General features: G+C 52.2%; 5 non-coding genes across 5 annotated transcripts; all 5 read right to left on the bottom strand.

Moving 5' to 3' along the window:
- Positions 1 to 943: 943 nt before the first annotated feature.
- TRNAG-GCC (transfer RNA glycine (anticodon GCC)) lies at positions 944 to 1014 on the bottom strand. Its single transcript has one exon. It is a non-coding gene; the product is annotated as a tRNA-Gly (tRNA).
- Positions 1015 to 1766: 752 nt separating this feature from the next.
- TRNAG-GCC (transfer RNA glycine (anticodon GCC)) lies at positions 1767 to 1837 on the bottom strand. Its single transcript has one exon. It is a non-coding gene; the product is annotated as a tRNA-Gly (tRNA).
- Positions 1838 to 2167: 330 nt separating this feature from the next.
- TRNAG-GCC (transfer RNA glycine (anticodon GCC)) lies at positions 2168 to 2238 on the bottom strand. The gene has a single exon. It is a non-coding gene; the product is annotated as a tRNA-Gly (tRNA).
- Positions 2239 to 3810: 1572 nt separating this feature from the next.
- On the bottom strand, positions 3811 to 3881 carry TRNAG-GCC (transfer RNA glycine (anticodon GCC)). The gene has a single exon. It is a non-coding gene; the product is annotated as a tRNA-Gly (tRNA).
- Positions 3882 to 7116: 3235 nt separating this feature from the next.
- Positions 7117 to 7187, bottom strand: TRNAG-GCC (transfer RNA glycine (anticodon GCC)). Its single transcript has one exon. It is a non-coding gene; the product is annotated as a tRNA-Gly (tRNA).
- Between the last annotated feature and the right edge of the window lie 313 nt (positions 7188 to 7500).

Here is a 7500-nt window from a genome sequence, read left to right as displayed (position 1 = left end):
GGCATCCTTCCACCTACTCGGGTAGTTCATTGTATGAAACCAATGCTCTGCCCACTGAACTAGCTGGCCTGGGTTTCATAGGTTGCAGGGCAAGGCAACGATGGCCTCATCAAGGTCTCGTCGCTCCATTAACTAAGCCCGGCTAGCTCAGTCGGTAGAGCATGAGACTCTTAATCTCAGGGTCGTGGGTTCTCACGTTGGGCAGGAGTTTTGCATTTTGCTGTATCATGGTATGTGGAACACTATATAGCTGCACCACCAATAGCCAGCGTGAGAAACTAGGACACCAAAATCACTGGCATGTCAGCAAAAGCTCTACATTGCATTGGCCGGGAATCGAAACCGGGCCTCCCGCGTGGCAGGCGAGAATTCTACCACTGAACCACCAATGCTTTACGCATGCGGAACCTTCCACCTCCTCGGATAGTTCATTGTGTGAAACCAATGCTCTGCCCACTGAACTAGCTGGCCTGGGTTTCATAGGTTGCAGCGCAAGGCCACGATGGCCTCATCAAGGTCTCGTCGCTCCATTAACCAAGCCCGGCTAGCTAGAATCAAAACCGGGCCTCCCGCGTGGCAGGCGAGAATTCTGCCACTGAACCACCAATGCTTTACGGATGCAGAACATTTCACCTACTCGGGGAGTTCATTGTATGAAACCAATGCGTAGCTGCACCACCAAAAGCCAGCGTGAGAAACTAGGACACCAAAATCACTGGCATTTCAGCAAAAGCTCTACATTGCATTGGCCGGGAATCGAACCCGGGCCTCCCGCGTGGCAGGCGAGAATTCTGCCACTGAAACACCAATGCTTTACGGATGCAGAACATTTCACCTACTCGGGGAGTTCATTGTATGAAACCAATGCGTAGCTGCACCACCAATAGCCAGCGTGAGAAACTAGGACACCAAAATCACTGGCATTTCAGCAAAAGCTCTACATTGCATTGGCCGGGAATCGAACCCGGGCCTCCCGCGTGGCAGGCGAGAATTCTACCACTGAACCACCAATGCTTTACGCAATGGGCATCCTTCCACCTACTCGGGTAGTTCATTGTATGAAACCAATGCTCTGCCCACTGAACTAGCTGGCCTGGGTTTCATAGGTTGCAGGGCAAGGCAACGATGGCCTCATCAAGGTCTCGTCGCTCCATTAACCAAGCCCGGCTAGCTCAGTCGGTAGAGCATGAGACTCTTAATCTCAGGGTCGTGGGTTCTCACGTTGGGCGGGAGTTTTGCATTTTGCTGTATCATGGTATGTGGAACACTATATAGCTGCACCACCAATAGCCAGCGTGAGAAACTAGGACACCAAAATCACTGGCATGTCAGCAAAAGCTCTACATTGCATTGGCCGGGAATCGAAACCGGGCCTCCCGCGTGGCAGGCGAGAATTCTACCACTGAACCACCAATGCTTTACGCATGCGGAACCTTCCACCTCCTCGGATAGTTCATTGTGTGAAACCAATGCTCTGCCCACTGAACTAGCTGGCCTGGGTTTCATAGGTTGCAGGGCAAGGCCACGATGGCCTCATCAAGGTCTCGTCGCTCCATTAACCAAGCCCGGCTAGCTAGAATCAAAACCGGGCCTCCCGCGTGGCAGGCGAGAATTCTGCCACTGAACCACCAATGCTTTACGGATGCAGAACATTTCACCTACTCTGGGAGTTCATTGTATGAAACTAATGCGTAGCTGCACCACCAATAGCCAGCGTGAGAAACTAGGACACCAAAATCACTGGCATGTCAGCAAAAGCTCTACATTGCATTGGCCGGGAATCGAACCCGGGCATCCCGCGTGGCAGGCGAGAATTCTACCACTGAACCACCAATGCTTTACGCATGCGGAACCTTCCACCTACTCGGGTAGTTCATTGTATGAAACCAATGCTCTGCCCACTGAACTAGCTGGCCTGGGTTTCATAGGTTGCAGGGCAAGGCAATGATGGCCTCATCAAGGTCTCGTCGCTCCATTAACCAAGCCCGGCTAGCTCAGTCGGTAGAGCATGAGACTCTTAATCTCGGTCGTGGGTTCTCTCGTTGGGCGGTAGGTTTTGCATTTTGCTGTATCATGGTATGTGGAACACTATATAGCTGCACCACCAATAGCCAGCGTGAGAAACTAGGACACCAAAATCACTGGCATTTCAGCAAAAGAGCTACGTTGCATTGGCCGGGAATCGAACCCGGGCCTCCCGCGTGGCAGGCGAGAATTCTACCACTGAACCACCAATGCTTTACGCATGCGGAACCTTCCACCTACTCGGGTAGTTCATTGTATGAAACCAATGATCTGCCCACTGAACTAGCTGGCCTGGGTTTCATAGGTTGCAGGGCAAGGCAACGATGGCCTCATCAAGGTCTCGTCGCTCCATTAACCAAGCCCGGCTACCTCAGTCGGTAGAGCATGAGACTCTTAATCTCAGGGTCGTGGGTTCTCACGTTGGGCGGGAGTTTTGCATTTTGCTGTATCATGGTATGTGGAACACTATATAGCTGCACCACTAATAGCCAGCATGAGAAACTAGGACACCAAAATCACTGGCATGTCAGCAAAAGCTCTACATTGCATTGGCCGGGAATCGAAACCGGGCCTCCCGCGTGGCAGGCGAGAATTCTACCACTGAGCCACCAATGCTTTACGCATGCGGAACCTTCCACCTACTCTGGTAGTTCATTGTATGAAACCAATGCTCTGCCCACTGAATTAGCTGGCCTGGGTTTCATAGGTTGTAGGGCAAGGCCACGATGGCCTCATCAAGGTCTCGTCGCTCCATTAACCAAGCCCGGCTAGCTAGAATCAAAACCGGGCCTCCCGCGTGGCAGGCGAGAATTCTGCCACTGAACCACCAATGCTTTACGGAAGCAGAACATTTCACCTACTCGGGGAGTTCATTGTATGAAACCAATGCGTAGCTGCACCACCAATAGCCAGCGTGAGAAACTAGGACACCAAAATCACTGGCATTTCAGCAAAAGCTCTACATTGCATTGGCCGGGAATCGAACCCGGGCCTCCCGCGTGGCAGGTGAGAATTCTACCACTGAACCACCAATGCTTTACGCATGCGGAACCTTCCACCTACTCGGGTAGTTCATTGTATGAAACCAATGCTCTGCCCACTGAACTAGCTGGCCTGGGTTTCATAGGTTGCAGGGCAAGGCAATGATGGCCTCATCAAGGTCTCGTCGCTCCATTAACCAAGCCCGGCTAGCTCAGTCGGTAGAGCATGAGACTCTTAATCTCGGTCGTGGGTTCTCTCGTTGGGCGGTAGGTTTTGCATTTTGCTGTATCATGGTATGTGGAACACTATATAGCTGCACCACCAATAGCCAGCGTGAGAAACTAGGACACCAAAATCACTGGCATTTCAGCAAAAGCTCTACATTGCATTGGCCGGGAATCGAAACCGGGCCTCCCGCGTGGCAGGCGAGAATTCTACCACTGAACTACCAATGCTTTACGCATGTGGAACCTTCCACCTACTCGTGTAGTTCATTGTATGAAACCAATGCTCTGCCCACTGAACTAGCTGGCCTGGGTTTCATAGGTTGCAGGGCAAGGCCACGATGGCCTCATCAAGGTCTCGTCGCTCCATTAACCAAGCCCGGCTAGCTAGAATCAAAACCTGGCCTCCCGCGTGGCAGGCGAGAATTCTGCCACTGAACCACCAATGCTTTACGGATGCAGAACATTTCACCTACTCGGGGAGTTCATTGTATGAAACCAATGCGTAGCTGCACCACCAATAGCCAGCGTGAGAATCTAGGACACCAAAATCACTGGCATTTCAGCAAAAGATCTACGTTGCATTGGCCGGGAATCGAACCCGGGCCTCCCGCGTGGCAGGCGAGAATTCTACCACTGAACCACCAATGCTTTACGCATGCGGAACCTTCCACCTACTCGGGTAGTTCATTGTATGAAACCAATGATCTGCCCACTGAACTAGCTGGCCTGGGTTTCATAGGTTGCAGGGCAAGGCAACGATGGCCTCATCAAGGTCTCGTCGCTCCATTAACCAAGCCCGGCTACCTCAGTCGGTAGAGCATGAGACTATTAATCTCAGGGTCGTGGGTTCTCACGTTGGGCAGGAGTTTTGCATTTTGCTGTATCATGGTATGTGGAACACTATATAGCTGCACCACTAATAGCCAGCGTGAGAAACTAGGACACCAAAATCACTGGCATGTCAGCAAAAGCTCTACATTGCATTGGCCGGGAATCGAAACCGGGCCTCCCGCGTGGCAGGCGAGAATTCTACCACTGAACCACCAATGCTTTACGCATGCGGAACCTTCCACCTCCTCGGATAGTTCATTGTGTGAAACCAATGCTCTGCCCACTGAACTAGCTGGCCTGGGTTTCATAGGTTGCAGGGCAAGGCCACGATGGCCTCATCAAGGTCTCGTCGCTCCATTAACCAAGCCCGGCTAGCTAGAATCAAAACCGGGCCTCCCGCGTGGCAGGCGAGAATTCTGCCACTGAACCACCAATGCTTTACGGATGCAGAACATTTCACCTACTCGGGGAGTTCATTGTATAAAACCAATGCGTAGCTGCACCACCAATAGCCAGCGTGAGAAACTAGGACACCAAAATCACTGGCATTTCAGCAAAAGCTCTACATTGCATTGGCCGGGAATCGAACCCAGCCCTCCCGCGTGGCAGGCGAGAATTCTACCACTGAACCACCAATGCTTTACGCATGCGGAACCTTCCACCTACTCGGGTAGTTCATTGTATGAAACCAATGCTCTGCCCACTGAACTAGCTGGCCTGGGTTTCATAGGTTGCAGGGGAAGGCAACGATGGCCTCATCAAGGTCTCGTCGCTCCATTAACCAAGCCCGGCTAGCTCAGTCGGTAGAGCATGAGACTCTTAATCTCAGGGTCGTGGGTTCTCACGTTGGGCGGGAGTTTTGCATTTTGCTGTATCATGGTATGTGGAACACTATATAGCTGCACCACCAATAGCCAGCGTGAGAAACTAGGACACCAAAATCACTGGCATGTCAGCAAAAGCTCTACATTGCATTGGCCGGGAATCGAAACCGGGCCTCCCGCGTGGCAGGCGAGAATTCTACCACTGAACCACCAATGCTTTATGCATGCGGAACATTCCACCTACTCGGGTAGTTCATTGTATGAAACCAATGCTCTGCCTACTGAACTAGCTGGCCTGGGTTTCATAGGTTGCAGGGCAAGGCCACGATGGCCTCATCAAGGTCTCGTCGCTCCATTAACCAAGCCCGGCTAGCTAGAATCAAAACCGGGCCTCCCGCGTGGCAGGCGAGAATTCTGCCACTGAACCACCAATGCTTTACGGATGCGGAACATTTCACCTACTCGGGGAGTTCATTGTATGAAACCAATGTGTAGCTGCACCACCAATAGCCAGCGTGAGAAACTAGGACACCAAAATCACTGGCATTTCAGCAAAAGCTCTACATTGCGTTGGCCGGGAATCGAACCCGGGCCTCCCGCGTGGCAGGCGAGAATTCTACCACTGAACCACCAATGCTTTACGCATGCGGAACGTTCCACCTACTCGGGTAGTTCATTGTATGAAACCAATGCTCTGCCCACTGAACTAGCTGGCCTGGGTTTCATAGGTTGCAGGGCAAGGCCACGATGGCCTCATCAAGGTCTCGTCGCTCCATTAACCAAGCCCGGCTAGCTAGAATCAAAACCGGGCCTCCCGCGTGGCAGGCGAGAATTCTGCCACTGAACCACCAATGCTTTACGGATGCAGAACATTTCACCTACTCGGGGAGTTCATTGTATGAAACCAATGCGTAGCTGCACCACCAATAGCCAGCGTGAGAAACTAGGACACCAAAATCACTGGCATGTCAGCAAAAGCTCTACATTGCATTGGCCGGGAATCGAAACCGGGCCTCCCGCGTGGCAGGCGAGAATTCTACCACTGAACCACCAATGCTTTACGCATGCGGAACCTTCCACCTCCTCGGATAGTTCATTGTGTGAAACCAATGCTCTGCCCACTGAACTAGCTGGCCTGGGTTTCATAGGTTGCAGGGCAAGGCCACGATGGCCTCATCAAGGTCTCGTCGCTCCATTAACCAAGCCCGGCTAGCTAGAATCAAAACCGGGCCTCCCGCGTGGCAGGCGAGAATTCTGCCACTGAACCACCAATGCTTTACGGATGCAGAACATTTCACCTACTCGGAGAGTTCATTGTATAAAACCAATGCGTAGCTGCACCACCAATAGCCAGCGTGAGAAACTAGGACACCAAAATCACTGGCATTTCAGCAAAAGCTCTACATTGCATTGGCCGGGAATCGAACCCAGCCCTCCCGCGTGGCAGGCGAGAATTCTACCACTGAACCACCAATGCTTTACGCATGCGGAACCTTCCACCTACTCGGGTAGTTCATTGTATGAAACCAATGCTCTGCCCACTGAACTAGCTGGCCTGGGTTTCATAGGTTGCAGGGGAAGGCAACGATGGCCTCATCAAGGTCTCGTCGCTCCATTAACCAAGCCCGGCTAGCTCAGTCGGTAGAGCATGAGACTCTTAATCTCAGGGTCGTGGGTTCTCACGTTGGGCGGGAGTTTTGCATTTTGCTGTATCATGGTATGTGGAACACTATATAGCTGCACCACCAATAGCCAGCGTGAGAAACTAGGACACCAAAATCACTGGCATGTCAGCAAAAGCTCTACATTGCATTGGCCGGGAATCGAAACCGGGCCTCCCGCGTGGCAGGCGAGAATTCTACCACTGAACCACCAATGCTTTATGCATGCGGAACATTCCACCTACTCGGGTAGTTCATTGTATGAAACCAATGCTCTGCCTACTGAACTAGCTGGCCTGGGTTTCATAGGTTGCAGGGCAAGGCCACGATGGCCTCATCAAGGTCTCGTCGCTCCATTAACCAAGCCCGGCTAGCTAGAATCAAAACCGGGCCTCCCGCGTGGCAGGCGAGAATTCTGCCACTGAACCACCAATGCTTTACGGATGCGGAACATTTCACCTACTCGGGGAGTTCATTGTATGAAACCAATGTGTAGCTGCACCACCAATAGCCAGCGTGAGAAACTAGGACACCAAAATCACTGGCATTTCAGCAAAAGCTCTACATTGCATTGGCCGGGAATCGAACCCGGGCCTCCCGCGTGGCAGGCGAGAATTCTACCACTGAACCACCAATGCTTTACGCATGCGGAACGTTCCACCTACTCGGGTAGTTCATTGTATGAAACCAATGCTCTGCCCACTGAACTAGCTGGCCTGGGTTTCATAGGTTGCAGGGCAAGGCCACGATGGCCTCATCAAGGTCTCGTCGCTCCATTAACCAAGCCCGGCTAGCTAGAATCAAAACCGGGCCTCCCGCGTGGCAGGCGAGAATTCTGCCACTGAACCACCAATGCTTTACGGATGCAGAACATTTCACCTACTCGGGGAGTTCATTGTATGAAACCAATGCGTAGCTGCACCACCAATAGCCAGCGTGAGAAACTAGGAC

This window comes from Taudactylus pleione, unplaced genomic scaffold, assembly GCF_031769625.1.
Source record: "Taudactylus pleione unplaced genomic scaffold, aTauple2 ptg000279l, whole genome shotgun sequence".
Classification (NCBI taxonomy): Eukaryota; Metazoa; Chordata; class Amphibia; order Anura; family Myobatrachidae; genus Taudactylus; species Taudactylus pleione.
Note: the sequence above shows the minus strand (reverse complement) of the source record. Positions and strands in the feature narration are given on the sequence as shown.